Raw genomic sequence first — 18,444 nt, forward strand, 5'->3', positions numbered from 1 at the left:
TTTAAGGGTATAAATCCTTTACCTGCATTTGTGTGATTGTGCTGTTAGTAGATGTAAGGCAGAGGATGTGGGTGTGCGATCCTGAAAGTGAGAGTAAGGCTGTGTGTGTGTGCGTGTGCGTGTGTGTGTGTGTGTGTGTGTGTGTGTGTGTGTGTGTGTGTGTGTGTGTGTGTGTGTGTGTGTGTGTGTGTGTGTGTGTGTGTGTGGTATCCGATGTAATGTTTTGTGTTCTGAGTGTATGCAGTGCATGAGTGTCTGTGTACATTTTTTAGTACTTACTAAAATGTGTAGTGTATGCATGGAAATCAATTGACTGAGCTGTACATGCTATGGTTGAGATGGGTTGTGTGAATGATTAATTTGTTACAATCACATGTGATGTGATCATTTCTCCATTTGATGATTAGATAGGGACTCTTAAGCATGTGTGTGTGTGTGTGTGTGTGTGTGTGTGTGTGTGTGTGTGTGTGTGTGTGTGTGTGTGTGTGTGTGTGTGTGTGCGTGCGCGTTTGCTGATTGGTAGAGAACTGATTTCAGTGGACCATTTTCAGGCTATACCAAGGTAACACACCAGGTGAAAATCGTAAGCAAGCATAGCAACATAACTATAGCATTATGCCGACATTTTAGTTTCACAACATAAAAGCCATATTCAGGTATAATTTTCCTTCAGTTAATCACTTATTTCTGCACTTCCAGCAATGGCTATTAATCTATCCATCCTCTAAGAGAGATATAAACAATTTTCTCCTCTGAGAAGCCATATACTCCTAAAATTTCCAAAAGTAAGCAGATGTACTTCTCCAACTGGACCACCTCAAAATGCCTTGACCTTTCTCTATTCCTTTTTCATGTTTTCTTCCCCCCTCCAGATGACATAATGGTTCTCCCACCAGCTTCCAATTCATCCTTTTGTTTCCCATCCTGAGGAACAAATGCTGAGTCTTTGAGTGCCTCACCAGACCCTCTGATCCTGGAGCACTCTGGACCCCTACCTTTAGGCAGACAAGAGTCTTATGACTCATTTTTTCCATGCGTAGAGACTTTTCATAATTGCCATGGATGGAGCAGAGGCTGAGACCATCCTCTTCCAATGGCAAGAGCCAAATGGTCCATTCATTTCCAAATTCAGATACACAAGCCCAGTCTACTGTTGGAAACAAGTCCGGAGGTAGGAAGTGAATCATACCATCAGTCAGGTATATCAATGCCTGACAATCGCCTGTGGCTATATTACAAGATTTGCAATTGCTTCTTAAGATAAGATGCATGCACACCACTGCACAGATGCACCTGCAGAGGGGGCTACCACTAGCAGCATAAGCAAACCCATCAGTCTCTAGCGGGTGTCACCAAAGCAGTGGGTTGATACTTCCTTCCTTTCATGAAGATTAATGAGTCAGCATTGGCTGTTTGCTGCTAACTTTCTTCACCTGGTCTCCTCAATATTTCTACCACTATCTGAGCACTGAATGGCTGAGGCATATTCATGGCTTCATTCCTTTGTAGCAAAGTGCCGTGAACATTTCATTTGTTCTCGAGTATTTTACCCAGGTTGTCAATTCCATACTCCATCATTTTACTATTAATGTCTACATAGCAGCTTTCCTCAGAACACTTACTCCTCGGCTTCTGTGAGGCTTCATGAGGCCTTTTTCAAAGGCACTTTCCTTCTGAGATCACCGGTAAGGGACCCTCTAATATGTGATCTGTATTTTATGCTAGAAAAATTGATTTTCACTGTGTTGGAGCCTACAACATCTGCAGATTTAAAATTGCTTTATTGAAAGATGCATTTTCTGGCTGCCATCACCTCAGCCAGGACAATTTCTAAATTGTAAGCTGCAATCTACGCATACATATTTTTTCCTTGTGGCTAAATTTACTATAGAGTGCAACCTCAGTCAGTATATTCATCTTCTAGTATTCTTTCCAAGTGCTCTAACCATAGGGAAATACCATCTTCATTTTAATTCTTTGTTACCAAGATCAGGTTTATTTGAAAATGTTTTCAAATCTTTGTTTCCTTCTGCAGCAGAGAACTTGGTTGCAAAGTTAAGAAAGTTACTTTAATCATACGATTGACTGCATTTGTTTTTGCTAAGCCAAGCAACATCTTCTTTATACTCCAAATGTTCATTCTACTGGAATAATTGCCACATACCTAATATTTTTTTTTCTGAAAGTCATCTCTGGATGACATTTTTTCAGCAGCTCCCTGGTCTGCTGTCAGCACTTTCACATGATACTGTAAGTCGGCTAAGATTACTCGGTCCAGGTTTTGCTTTGGAGAAACTATTATAAAAGGTATGTTATGATTGGATAACCCATCTACAAGGTTTAATTTGGACATTCTCCTGCTGTGTTTGCAGATGAAATTCCTCTTGCAACATGCAAAACTTGTATCCTTACCATAACAACAAGTCTGTAAAAGCATGTCCATTCTCATTAAGTACCCATACTTCTTCCCTGACTTTCACTGTGCTATATATATGACCATGATAGTATTTATTCACTTTGCACAGCTCACCTCAGATATGGAGATGAATGACACTGCAGGAACATATGGGTTACAGTGAAGGCATATGGTAGCCTGGGAAAGTTTTATTTACTGAGCTGTCGTAATACCTGTCAGCCTTGGTCTTTCCATTACCAAAGATGGATTTGCTATGTCAGATCTGTTGTAGTAGTTATTTCATCACATTCACAGTAAAATCACAAATTCAACTGCTCCAACTCATTGTGTCCTAAAATGCTCAGTCTTTCTGTGCAGTGTACTTGTATACTGACAGTAATAATTGCTTAAGAGTATGCTGTATGTGTTTTATGGCATTCTGGCCCTTAAGTCTGTTCATGTTACATTCCTGTGTGGACATCAAGGAAAGAAAGGGTGATCTGATGACTAAATACATTTGGTACTAATGTATGCTGCATATGCAGTGTTGAGGACTTACGTTTTTTCATCACTTGTGGTGAAAATCATACATTTACTTTTTTAACTGTTCAGAAAATTATGAAAGTGGTTACAATGATAGTGAGATGTACTTGAGATATACTGAATAGACTTTTTTCAGAGGGAAAGCTCTTCCATGTTCCCATGCACTCTCCTGCACTCCCCGTGTTAGAGTAGGGCTGCAGCCGTCATCCCCCCTACTAAAATTTTCTAGATTGACACCCACACAACCTCTGAAAAAAAGAACTAATGTATTTCAGTGGATTGTGTGTTGACTTGTAGAAGATGTATTAATCTAATTGTAGACCCTCCAACTATCCTGCTAAGTCAAACAAACCCATGCCCTACCAACATGCCACTAAACCTATTTACCTGATACTATTTCTAATAACCTGGCTAACTCTACTAATAGTAGCAACCAAGATCACTTCATATCACTCAAACATCCCCAACCCCCCCCCAGCCCACTCCACTTATAACAACCAACCTCTGCCTATCAACCCAGGTAACATATCTATAGGTAACTCCATCTTTATTAGCACAGCCTTAACCCAGATTAAACTCCCACCACTGTGCTATAACACATCTCCCAGTATCTCCTTGGAATATGACAAGAACATTCACAAACTCTTGAGATATATTGTCCAAACAGCCTCAAGGCTTGCCCTAAGTGGTGACATTTATCCCAACCCCGGCCCCGTCAACAAACCCCTAACCTTAACAACTGCCCTCAACTCAACACCAACCAAGCAACGTCATCCAATAGGGATATAGCTGATATTGTAATACTGAATATGAATATAAGAAGCATAAACAGCAAAATCCATGATCTCCATGCCAGCATCTCTCTATACTCACCAGACATCGCACTACTTACAGAGACATGGCTAAATCCCAACACCTGCCGTAATGAAATACTTCCACCAGGCTACAATATGCGTGTTGACAGAATAAACAAATGAGGTGGTGGTGTTGCTCTGCTCTTTAAAAAACACCTCTCTTTAGAAACACTGGATGTCAAAACTTTAGAACTTAAAAATGCAGAAATAATATTTGCCAAACTAAACATCAATGTCAGACAAACACACACACACACACACACACACACACACACACACACACACACACACACACACACACACACACACACACACACACACACACATATATATATATATATATATATATATATATATATATATATATATATATAAAAAATAGGTCTCTACATGCCACCAGGTGATAATATCCCAAAACTAGAAAACATCCTACATTGGTGTAGCAATAGTCTACACCAAGAAAGACTTATAATGGGTGAATTCAATATAAATTGGTCAGATTGCAATTCTCCAAAGCCCCAAAACTGTATTAACCTACATGGCTTCTCACAACACATCCAATTTTCCACCAGAATTAACAAATCCACCAACAAGCATTCTACTTTAGACTGGATGTTAACAAACAGGCCTGCCCTTTACTGCTACTCAGGTTGTCTGCCAGACAGCCTCAGTGACCATTATCACACTAATTTGGTTAGAGAAAGAACAAACCCAACTAAACAATCTAGTCTACTACAAATAAGAAACAAAAAACAACTCAACCCCCACAAACTTGTAGAAATACTTAAACATTGTAATTGGACACCATTAAAACAGCTACCACTTCAAGAAGCCATTAATTACTTCAACACTACCTTCCTCTCCATGCTAAATTCTCAGACACCTAGTAGATACATACATGTTAAGTCTAACTATGCCTCTTGGCTAAAAAAAGAAACACTAAATCTTCTCAGACTTAGAGATAAAGCTTGGTCTACCTGGAAATCAAATAAGTCCCAACTCACGTAGAAAACTTATCAGGAACTTAGAAACAAAGCTAAGAAACAAATTCAAATTGACAAAGTCAACTGCTACACCAAAGTACAAGCCAGGCACCACAAAATCCATAAAAATTCTCGTCCACTATAAACAATATCCTTCTACCAGGTAAAACAGGAACACTCCGTCCCATGACTGCCAACAACTCAGACAATATTGCTACTCAGTTTAACAAATATTTTACAGAAACCATCCTAGAACTATCCAAAAATCAAACTCCCTCAACAACCAAACCCTCAGTCCCCACAACAAACATCTCACCACAATTCTCTCTCTAACCATTAACCAGTAGTAAGTGACACTATCAAAAGACTGCTGAAAAATTAAAACCCACCAAACTAGCATCAGACAGTTTACCTGCCAAATACTTACAGTTAACAGCAGAAGGTATAGCATACCCCATTTCATTACTAATCGATAGATCCATAGCTGAACACCAGGTCCCTCCAATCTGGAAAACCTCATGTATCATTCCCCTACAGAAAGGTGGCCCGTCAAATGAACTAAATAACTATAGACCCTTTGCAATATTGTCTCAACTATCTAAACTTCTTGAAAGAATAGTTCATAAGCAGGTTACTGACTACCTACTTACTAACAATCTCCTAATTAATGCCCAGCATGGATTCAGACCATACCATAGCACAACCACCGCATTAATGTCTTTCAGTAACACTGTCAACTTCCATAGGTTTGACATTGCCTCTCATACTAACCCACTGAATACCCTTGCTGACCTTCATTTCTCAAACTCCACACTTGCATCGTTCTGAGATTACCTCACAGGACGGCAACAAGCAGTCTCTTGGCAACAAACTCTATCACTCCTACTACCGGTCACCCTTGGAATACCTCAAGGTTCTATCTTAGGCCCACGTCTATTCTCTATATTTACTAACACACTCTATCTAGCAATCACTCATGCATCACTCATCCAATATGCAGATGACTCCACAGTGATCTGCTCTACATCCTTTCTGTTGGATCTTCAGCCTCTAACTCAAAAACCCTTTCATGAAGTAGAGTCCTGGCTTACAAACACTGATCTAATCTTAACCCCCCAAAAACAAACTAATGGTCTTCCTCCCTAATAAAGCTGTTCCTCCCTCTAACACCTTCTACATCTCCTCAGTTAACAATATCATCATCACCCATTCACCACACACTAAACCTTTAGGAGTAGAAATCTTCTGCAAACTTAAATTTTATATTTACATTTCCCAGATAGTGAAAAGGGTACATAAAAAAACTAGGTATTCTATACAGGAATAAACACTACTTTACCAAAAATACCAAAATAGCTATTGCCCAAACGCACTTAATCTCCACATTATTGTACATAGCCCACATTTTCACTAATGTCAAGAAATCTGAATTTCAAAAACTTGAATCCTGCTATAATAAAATTGCAAGATATGCCACAAATTCACCAACTAGATCACATCACTGCCCATCACTCAAGCAACTCAACTGGTTACAGCTCCCCATCTCTTACACTATACACAACTAACAATGGTCCACAAAATCTGCTCAGATCTGGAAAAAATACCAGCCTTACAAACTCTCCTTCAGCCCTATGTTACCAATAGACCACTATGTTCCACTAACAAACAACAAATAAAAATGTACTTATCCAGAAACCAAGCAGGGGATTCTTATTTGCTAACTACATAGGTAAAATCTGGAATGAACTGCCAGTAAACATTACCTCCATAACATCCTTACCTCTATTCAAAACTAGGCTAAAAAACACTTCCTTAGCAAGTTGCTCTGCCCCTGCTCTGCCCCGGGCTGACTGATAGCAACTCACTCTCAATTGTCTCCTCTGCAAATTTTCCTGGCTAATTAAACAGACAGAAACTATGATTATTTTATACCATCATAATGTAACCTACCTTCTAACTGAAATACACTATGGGATCTTACTTATACTGCAATCTTATTCTCACTCTGACTATCTCTATTTCTCATACTTGCATAAAATTCCTCTAATGTACTATTGGATTGTATAATGTTTGTGAACATAGCACACTATATAACCATGTATTGTATACTGCTGTTACTCGTTCTTTTATTAATGTATATAAGTCACATTTAACTTATTTAGTGCAACTACTGCCAATTAGACTTTAATGTATAGCATTACTTCCATTTATTAGTGTTATTTATATTTGATATGTCTGTGTACTAACTGGAGCTTTTCTCCCCAAGCCTCTGCTGAAAAAGGACATGTGTTCAGTCAGACATTCCCGGTAAACAAATGTAAAATAAATACATAAATAAATAAATAAATAAATAAAGAGAGCGATAATGGCGTGTGTCGGACACATTTCACTGCTATTTTTTATCTGTACTTGTAGTCTATCATCAAGGTTTATTTTTACTGTTTTTGCATCATCAGCTATTTGTTTACATCAGTTGTTTGTCGTCAATGCTGCTAAACATTCCTTACATTTTCCATACTTATGCTACCCGCTAAAAATTTAATTAAAAGTTTATGCACCGCACATGATAAATACTTGTGCATACATACAAACCCCAAATGCTTACAGGTTTTCCTAGACCATTAAACTAACCCAATGAAATAACTAAAATAATTACTAAAGTGGTGCTTGCAAAACCAGGTACAATGTATAAAATACTGTGCAATATTTCCTGGAAACCTCCCTCTGCCGAAGTATCAGACATATTACCACAATTTTGATACACAAACATTACAGTGTAGCAAGGCCAGCATTTAAACAAAGATAAAGCTTTGTAGCCATAGTTTGTTGTCTCTTCATAAAGCTTTTTTTTTTTGTAAATTCATTTATAAATGAAACTAGATGATTAGAATGCAGTTCCAATTCTACATTTTTTCTGAGGACAAAATATCTTCACCTTATGCAGGATCTCAGGCCCTGTACCCCTATAGTTACCAATTCAACTACAAGGTCACCACACCTCAGGAAAAGGGAATTCCTCCTACAGTAACCTATGTTACCAAAGTATGATGTTGGCCAGCTGTTCATCATTTAATTACATCACAAGTGGTTAGGTCCTAAACAGAAATGATAGAAAAGTCACTATGAATCCATACCACAGGAAACTTTTCTGTAAAAAGTACTAATAAAGCAACAATAATATCTGGTAAAGTGAATTTCATTACATTCTGTGCCAAAGGGCTTTTTTAGTATAACAAGGTGTGTAGAAAAGGGATCAGCTGGAAAAACAGAAGTCAGATTTATGTAGTGTCATTCTTACAAGGCCTGCTAGTTACCTTAAACTGTTTAAGCTTTAAACACAATTGCTTTATGTTTCTATATGAAATTCATTCCTTCAAGCACATATAACCTGTAAACATAAGTAATCAAGGATAATGATAAACTTGTGTAAATATTCTTACTCAGAGGTCAATCTCGCATGGAGACAGAGATTATTCTTAGAACTCAAAAAAACATTTTTGCCTTTCTTGACTACCCATTAACTTAGGAATAACATTCTGCATTGCACTTCAAGCTGTTACACATTGCTACTTTGGTAATGATCAAACATTTCATGAGGAAGGGCAACTTGAGTAAATAATCCTTGAACCACTACAAAACAGAGTTAAGCAAGTCAAGGTAAACTACAGGTTGTATTCCAGCTTAAAAAAATGATAAATGTAAAAGCCATAAGATAAAACATTAAGTCAATATTTCTTTGAAGAATTTAAGTTGTTCTGTTGAAGTTTCACAAATTTCCTGTGATATTACAATTATCAACGCCCTTTAACTTTTTCTCAAATTTTTATTTTGTTATTTACAATCAGGTGACAAGTCTGAACATTATAAATGGAGCAGGATTAGGACCAAACCAGTCGGATGAAGTTCTTTGCTAATTAAGAACAAAAGCTCTATGGCTGGTCTTACACGTAAATAACATAGGTGGCTACCTAGGGCATTGTACTGCTAGGGGTGTTTTTCATTATTTATTTATGTTTAAGTAAAGAAGCATAATGTTTCTTTACTTTAAATTAAGTAAAAATGGCCAGTGATGCTCACTTTCAAAGAAAAAGTAACTGAGACAACCTGAAAGGGAGGGAGTTGACCATTTATTTTTTTTGTTTTTCTGATCAGTTCCACTCAAAATTTACCTGATTCATTGTCTAGGTAGAGTTTAGAAGGGATGCAACAAAAAGCTAACACATAAGCCTACACCCAATGATCTCCAAAGAACAAAGTCCATAGAGCAAGTAAACTTTTTACCTAGTACTCTTGTCAGAGGGGATTCTATTGTACGACACACCAGGCTGGAGAAATAGAAGATAACAGTTAGGAGCCAGGAACTGCAATGTCATGCATGCACTCATGTCCCGTACCACAAGTAATAATATTCTATTATAGTCCATGAGAGTGTACATGACTGGAAATGTATCCCACTGGACTATATGAAACGAGACATTATGGATCTCTGAATATGTGTCACAGACAGATATGTTCCTTGCTCTGAGCAACATTCTACCTTCATCAAGGATGATGCCACAGCATACCTCCCAACCTCTTACAGCAAGAAATATGGGCAAAGCCATAAATAAAAGTGGGATAAAGGCTTCAAAATAGGGACAATTTTAAATATTCCTCTTACAAACCTAGAAAGTTGATAGAATAACAGGTTTTGCATTAGCGTGAATTTTCTGAAGGGTATGAAACTCAAATGTCTGCCATTATTTTCTAACTTTAACAGTCTTTAATGATTTGCCATTAATTTGACAGACAACCACAATTTTATGAAAAATGGGGCAAAATATGAAAAAAAATTTGGACATTCTTGGAAAATCTGTACAGTTGAGAAGTATGTGCCACAGTATGAATAACAAATTATTGGTTTTAATAATTGGCTTAGTTTCTGATGTCACACCAGGGAGAACCAATATCTATCAGCATGGGAAGACATGGTTAACAGACCATGTTGCTTTGCTAAGGATGGTTTTCACCTCTCTCCCCTGGAATTTCTGGTATCGGGTAAAACTTTACTCAGTCCCCTTAGCACCTCTTTTAAGTAATGTCAAAATGACAAAACTACCAACATAGCAAAAAAACTCAAAGCAACCTTAAGGTGTTAACTGTTCAGAATAGGAGCCTAAACAAGAAACCCCACACGCTCAAGCTATCGTCACTCTGGAGAAGGTGGATACATGTGCTGCTAGTGAGACTTGGCTTAAAGTCAGAGAAAGCACTCTTACAGTACAAGGCTACAGTGCCTTTCACACATTTAGACCAATAGCTGCACAAACAGGAGCTAAAGGTAGACATATCTCAATATACATTAGCAACAGATACATATCCAGGTTGGTTAAACAGGAGGATGCCCTGGAGTTCATCCACATGTCCACAGACAAGGTTTCTTACCATGTCCTGACCAGCTACAGGTCACCTTCTATGACCCACAAAGCTTACAACTCTTATCTAGACCTACTAGAGGTGATCATCATCCAACCAAATACCCTATTCATGGGAGACTTTAACTACACCTCTATATACAGGGAAACGTACACTGCCTCTAACTCAGAGGCACAATGTTTTCTGTACTTTATCAACATGAGAACCCTGGACCAGAAAATGTGCACTCCAGTCAAAGTATCAAACATACTTGAGCTGCGACTCACCAGCACTGGAAAGCTTTGCACCCTCCCCTGTGTCACATCCTCACTGGTGAGGTCAGACCACAAACCTGGTTCCCTTGAAATAAAAATTAACTTGGGAAACCCAACTAAACCCATAACAATTAAGTTACTATTTTACAGTAAGTTACATCCTATTACATAAGAACAAAAAATGAGCCACACAGCTGTAAAGTATGAACACAATTTTTTTTTACTGCAACATTGAAAACAAGTAAGCGCTTTCGTAAGGTACAATGACCAAACTTCATCCGACAAAACTACCCTGCAAGAACTCATCATTTATATTATAGCCCACACCCTTAATAATTAAATTAACTCCTATTCACCAATTAAATAATTTTACAAATAAGCATTAAATCATCCTTCAAAAATCCTTCAAAAAGGCATAAATATACATCTTAATGAATAGAAAAGAATATATAAAAATGTAAATACTACTGCTAAATACATACTGCACCATTTATACAAAACACATTAAAAATTCATATGTATACACATATATCTACACACATGAACATTACCTATCCAAAACCCTGAGCTTCAATTTACTACTAACGGAAATTGCATCATTCAAACTTGGGGGTACATGGGCATTAAGGAAGACCTGCCACCAAACTTTCTTGTCTTCCAATACCAATCTCCATGGGCCACCTCTGTCCCCTTGTTTGACCTGTTGCAACTCCACAAACTTAAAAACCTAGGTTCATTGGTTCATAGGTTCATACTAGGCTATCTGCCCTAGGGCATTTATAAGCCTAGCCAGAGTATGATTGGCTTTCGCCACCCATTTTAAATTAATTTTGCTATGACCTTTTTCAAGGTTAGTATACTGTGCCTCTGTCTAACAGTGACACGGAAGTGATACCCGGGGTAAACCTACGATCTCCCATCCACTGATCAAGATTCCTCTTGAAGCGAGTCAATGAGGGACTCTGCCTAACCTGGACTGGGATTTTATTCCAGAGTGAAGGGAGCCTCTGGGTTATGAATCTGTCCCTCCAGCGTGTCCTATTTATTTCAGTGCGGAGTTTCAAGTCTCTTGAGCGCGTAGCTCAATGGGATTTGGATTTTCTGAGGTGCAGCATGTCCATTAATTCCAGGTTGGACATGGCTTTATACGTCAGGCACAGATCGCCTCTGAGCAGGCGGTATGCCACTGAGTAGAGCTGGAGTTTCTTTAACCGGGCAGCAGATGGCATCTGTTTGAGCCCTTTGATCCTCTTGGTGAGGTACTTTTGGGGTCTTTCCAGTTGCTGCAGGTGTCTGGTAAGGTACATCCCAAAAGGGTCATTGTACTCAATTATGGGCCTGATGAGGGATGAGTAAAGAGGCACGATGACCTCCCCTGATCTAGATGTGAATCCCTTCATCATTAGGTGGGCTATATAAAATGTTTTTCTAACCACTTTGGCCACGTGGTTGTCAAATGAGAGATTGCTATCAACTTGGGTCCTCAGGTCCCTAATTACTTTTTCTGTACTTAATGGGCTACCACCTATGTGGTAATTTGTGGGCACTTTGTTTTTGCCAAAGGGGATGGCTATACACTTTTTGGCATTTAGCTTGAGGCCATGGATCTGGCACCAGTTGTCTGTTTCTATGAGGCCATTTTGGAGGATGCTTGTGTCGGCTGGAGAGTCGATTATGGTGCCCAGTTTGCAGTCATCTGCGAACTTGGTCAGCCACAGTCCTTCCGTGTTGGCCTGTACCTCCGAGAGATATATACTGAACAAGAGAGGACCCAGGACTGAGCCTTGTGGGACACCACTTGTAACTGGTTTGGAGTCTGACAAGGCTCCAGCAATTCTAACCATGTGGGTTTTGTCTTTGAGCCAGTTTGCAACCATCTAGTGACATAGGGGTTTATATTTAAGCTGGTGAGCTTATCTATAATGCCCGAGTGGGGTATTGTATCGAAGGCTTTTGCGAGGTCCAGGTAGGCTGTGTGGACCACCTTCCCCTCGTCAATGGCCTTGGTGACTGTTTCAAAGAAATCAACCAGGTTTAAGAGGCAGGATCTGCCCTTAACAAAGCCGAACTGGGTAGGATCCAGTGTCTGTATGTCCCCAATATCTTTATTTATGAGGTCCATGATGATCCTTTCCATAGCTTTGCAGACCAAGCTAGTCAGGCTTATGGGGCGATAGTTTCCAGGATCCGTTGAGGCACCACCTTTGTGGAGAGAGACCACTGTTGCTGTACGCCACTCTTTGGGTACATATCCTGTAGTAAGGCTGAGATTGAACAGTAGTTTTATGTTTGGGTTTAGCTCTTCTTGGAGTTCATGTAGGACGCAGCCCGGGACACCGTCTGGTCCCATTGATGCTGTGTTTTTTGCTTTGGAGAGGACAGCTCTTACCTGAGCATCTGAGATGTCAGGGGGGCAGCACTCTGCTGGGATAGATATTTGCCCTTTTGGTGGGGAGGGGGGGAGAAGTTTGCGCTGAACCTGTCAGCTAGGATGTTGGCAATGTCTGTGGGTTCGGTGTATTTTTTGTCATTTTGGACTAATTCTGAGCATATCTGGGAATTCCCACCCAGATTCCTAACATAACTAAAGAAAGCCTTGTGATTATCCTTAGTGTCCTATGCAATTTTTCTCTCGAAGCTGGCCTTAGACGATTTTATGAGTGCCCGTAGTTTTTTGCTAATACTGATCAGAGATGCCTTCCCTTTTTGGGATTTTGCTCTATCATGTAGTAGCTTCCTCCTTCTATTGTATAGTTTGTTTATGGCTGGGGTCCACCAGACAGGATGTCTGCCTTTGGAGGATTGAGTCTTGGTTTTAATTGGGATTGCATGATCCATGCATTCCTGAAGGTGTTCATAGAATGCATTTATAAAGGATTCTGTGGTCTGGGCTGCATTTTTCACAGGCCCGGGGGCTTTGAAGGATTCCACCTCAGTTTTGAGGAGTGTGAAATTTGCTTTAGAGAAGTTTTTCACTGTGGTTTTCAGGGCAGGGGGTGGAGTCGGGATGTGAATATCCAGTGAGATTAGTTTATGGTCTGATCTTACCAGTGAGGGATACACTTCTGGTCTGGAACATAGAGTCCCCATGTTGGTGATGATCAGGTCCAGTATGTCTTCCCCTCTAGTGGGAGTGGTAACAAGTTGTTCCATAGCATTTGAGTTTATAAATTCTAGGAACCTTTGGGCTAGGGTGTTGGAGCTAGAGTAATGCTCCCAGTCTATGTTTGGGTAGCTGAAGTCGCCCAATATAAGGGTGTTTGGAGAGACTTTCATATTTTCCAGTGTTCTCAGGAAGGCCGAGTGGGGTTCCTGGGTTTGGGAGGGTGGTCTGTAGCAGGCTATAAACTGGAAGGCAGTTTTACCCACTGTTAGTTGCACATGGATAGTCTCTGATGCTTCATGCTGTGCCAACAACCTGGAGGTTTGGGTATCTTTGACGAATATTGATACTCCCCCTCCTTTTGTGGTTCAGTCCAAGTTTTGGGGCCAAAAAGCATGGTATGAGGTATAACCTGTTAGTGCTGGGGTGCTCTCGGGAGCCTTGAACCAGGTTTCTGTTACTGCACAGATATCGATGTTCTCCATGCTAAGGAGAGTTTCAAGTGCGTGCATCTTGAGGTTTAGACTTCTGGCGTTGAGTAGCATTACTCTTAGTTTGTTATCCCTTGTGATACCTATGGAGGTGGGTTTATCTTTTGAGCCTTGCCTAAAAAAGGCACTATAGGGGCAGCAAGAGACTTTGCCAATATCCGAAAGCCCAGGGTGACAGGTGCAAGCCGTCCCTAGTGAAGCATCATGGCTTGTCGAGCATGTCATCCCAGGCTGACAGGCATTGGATCCCCTTTGAATTGCACCAATACTTAAGCCAGTTGTTGAAATTGTCTGGAAATTTATTAGTATGCCTATATAATGCATTGTTGTTGTCACACCGACGAACATCATGCAGGTGCTCGTATATCCGCTGGGATAACTTACGTTGGGTCTTTCCAACATAAAAACTGTAACATTGGGAACACAAGGTGGCATATACAACACCTTGTGTGTGACAACTAAATTTACCCTTAATATTAATTTCCCTATTACATATCCTAACCTTGGATGTATTCAAAATATACTTACACTGACTGCACATTCCACAAGCAGCCATTTTCCTTGCATATTGGTATCCTTAGCATGCTCCAAAATATTTTTAATATTTCTACCCCTCCAAAACAGAAATTCGGGGTATTCACCAAACAAGCCCCCATAACTGGTTCACTTCTAAAAATACCCCAATTTTTATTAACTATGTCCTGCATAACTTAATTGTCATCAGAGAAAGTAGACACAAAGGGGCAGGAGGGCTTGTCATCCCTGTAACACTCACCCTTCACATAGGGATCCCCCCATGAACATCTGGGTTCCCTTCTGTGCCAGTTGCAAGTGTTAATCTAATAGACCTCAAAGAGCTTTCCCAGGAATATTCAAAATGGGTTTATTAAACCCCTTGGTGCGTTTATCAACCACTTCACTCCTGATATTATCAATTAAATACTTCAGATAAGCCCTGTCCATAAACATTTGACACATAGTCACATTCCTCTAAGAAGTCAGATTAACTGGACACCATCTGAGCTGTTTTCACCAACTGTCCATTAATATAACCACGTTTAACATGCATAGGGTGGTTACTGCAAAAATGCAATATGCTATTGGAATACGTTGGTTTCCTATATACTGTTGATTTTAAAGAACCATCCCCAGTTTTTGCCAATAACACAAAATAAGATACCTTGGTAAAATCAAATGTGTATGTAAATTTCAAAAAAGTAGTACTTCCATTGATAAAACTCATAAATTCTGATATGCCTTCCTCAGTTCCCTTCCAGGCAATAAATAAATCATCCAAGTATCTAAAATATAATGTAATATTATCATAAAATGGAGTGGGAAAAAGATGGTGTTTTTCCCACCAAGCCATAACTATGTTTGAAAAAAGGGGCCACAGGCAGAACCCATGGCCACCCCTAACAACTGCTTAAAATAGTTCCCCTCAAAATAGATGAAATTATTTTTGAGCACCAAATCCATCAGTTGCGTATAAGTGTTGTTATTATCTTGAGGTAACCCAAATTCCTCATACAAAACATCAGAAAAACAATTTAAACCTTCATCCTGTGGGATGCAACTGTAAAGTTCCTTAACATCTATAGTTAAGAATATAATATCCTCGTTAACCATGTCTAAGCCATTGCACTTCTCCAAAAAGTGCCAAGAGTCACAGCAAAGATGTGGAATAGCCATGATCCTTTCTTTCAATTTGTGGTCCAAATACTTGGCAACATAGCTAGTTTTGGACCAACAAGAATCAACAATGGGTCTAAGTGGGGGGTTGACCAAATCCTTATGGATCTTAGGTATCCCAAAGATCCCAGGAATTTTGGGAACATCTGTAGACATGTAATTATATTAATCAATATCTATCTGGTCCTGTGTCAACATATCCTTAAGGTCACTATCTATTTTACGATAGGCAATACTGACCTCATTCAAGGATGCTTCAGTGTAAATGTTACTATATAATAAATCAAACATCTTTTGTATATAGTCATCCTTTAACATTACAACCACCCCTCCCCCTTGTCTGGTTGCATAACTCTCAAGTTCTTACTTCTTAATTCATTCAAAAATTCCCTTTCCTCTTCAGTCAAATTCCCATCAACTATATTTTTTCCTAAAAAATGACGGAAATCCATTTCACACATTTTTTCAAAAGCTTTAAGAATATAATGAGAATCAGGGTTAAAAGTACTAGGCATTCTCAAACATTTGCTACTAATATTAAAAACATCACTATCATTCCTGTGCATAAATTTCAAATTAAGTCTATGCACATACAATTTAAGATTACACACAAGTTCACCAATATCACATTTGTTACTTGGTACATAATTAAAACCTTTACAGAGCAAGTCAGCATGTTACATTGTTATACATGCATCAGTGTAATTATACACTTCATAATCTTTTTTAGAATTAGTAACAACACTCAATTTGTCAACAGTCACCTCAATCATCTCCTCGTTTTGAAGCTCTGCCCGAACTTCTGTCCCTGTTCCTTCCAATTGTTGCCCTGTGGGTAAGGACTCCACTGTTGTCGAGCCCAGTTCCTGATCCTCTCTGAACATCTCGGCCTATGTTCTTCTAAAGGGGCATCCTCACTCCTGTTGTTGGAAACACCTGCTTTGCTGCTCATTGGTTGGAAATGACCATGCTGTTTACCCTGCACCAATGGAGGTGAGGCATAACCGCCCTGATAAGCACATCTATCCCTTTCCAACTTCTTGGATTTGCGGTTAGCAATGACTGCCGTGATACCGTCCACTTGTTGAAACACATGGTCGTACTGTAATTTATTCTGCTCCCAAACGCCCGCTTGTCGAATCCTAACATCTAAGACATGAATGTCCTCCTGCAGCTTGTCCAAAGTCTTGTTGTTATGCTTGCACATAAGCTCAAGGAGCTCACAACCATGGCAGTTGAAGAGGGCCAAAAGTTCTTGGTGATTAAGGGAATGCGGAACAATCCCGTTAGGGAACTTCCACATACAGAGACCTTTGGGTATTTGTTGCACCTTTAAACAATCATGAAAATATAAGTTCTCCTGCTGTATTTTCTAAATGCAAGCAACTTGTTTTTAAATTTAACCAAAGGTGAATCCATACTCAACAGGCCTCCCCTGCTGCTCACTTGTAGATAGTACATTCCCCTTAAACCACCGATCCAATGCGTCAGTTGATGTACCTGTTACATTACTAAAACAAACACCATTATTGCGGTTATAGACTTGTCCCTGCACCAGGTTTAACGATGGAAAATCAGGATCCTCCTCAGCCACTACCTCACCTCATAGAATACAAGGAGTGTCCACAAAGTCATGCTCAGAATGCAATTCCCCCTGAGTCACACATTCATTACTGCCAGGGGTCTTAGGTAGCAGTTGTTGAACAAGAATAGTAAGCATGTGCACCGAATTCTTGAGCTTCTGGAAACCTTCCACCAACACTGTAGTATTCCCTTCAGCCATTGTAGCTCAAAACAAAACACTTGCACCAAAAAGGAAACACCAACTAGTAAGAACAAAAATTAAGCCACACAGCTGTGAAGTATGAACACAAAAATTGTTTTACTGCAACAACAGTGAAACCAAGTAAGCACTTTCGTAAGGTACAATGACCAAACTTCATCAGACAAAACTACCCTGCAAGAACTCATCCTTTATATTACAGACCACACCCTTAATAATTAAATTAACCCCTATTCACCAATTAAATAATTTTACAAATGAGCATTAAATCATCCTTCAAAAAGGCATGAATATACATCTTAACGAATAGAAAAGAATATATAAAAATATAAATATTACTGCTAAATACATACTGCACCATTTATACAAAACATATAGAAAATGCATATGTATACACATATATCTACACACATAAACATTACCTATCCAAAACCCCGAACTTCTATTTACTACTAATGGAAATTGCATCATTCAAACCTGGGGGTACATGGGCATTAAGGAAGACCTGCCACAAAACTTCCTTGTCTTCCAATACCACTAATATTCTATTATAGTCCATGAGAGTGTACATGACCTGAGATGTATCCAATATGAAATGAGACGTTATGGATCTCTGAATATGTGTCACAGACAGATATGTTCCTTGCTCTGAGCAACATTCTGCCTTCATCAAGGATGATGCCACAGCATACCTTTCAACCTCTTAAAGCAAGAAATATGGACAAAGCCATAAATAAAAGTGGGATAAAGGCTCCAAAATAGGGACAATTTTAAATATTCCTTTTACAAACCTAGAAAGGGTATGAAGTGTGAAACTCAAATGCCTGCCATTATTTTCTAACTTCAGTCTTTAATGATTTGCCATTAATTTGACAGAAAACCACAATTTTATGAAAAATGGGACAAAATATTAAGCAAAAATTTGGACATT

This window comes from Protopterus annectens, chromosome 8.part0, assembly GCF_019279795.1.
Source record: "Protopterus annectens isolate FY-2018-M chromosome 8.part0, PAN1.0, whole genome shotgun sequence".
NCBI classification, from domain to species: Eukaryota; Metazoa; Chordata; order Ceratodontiformes; family Protopteridae; genus Protopterus; species Protopterus annectens.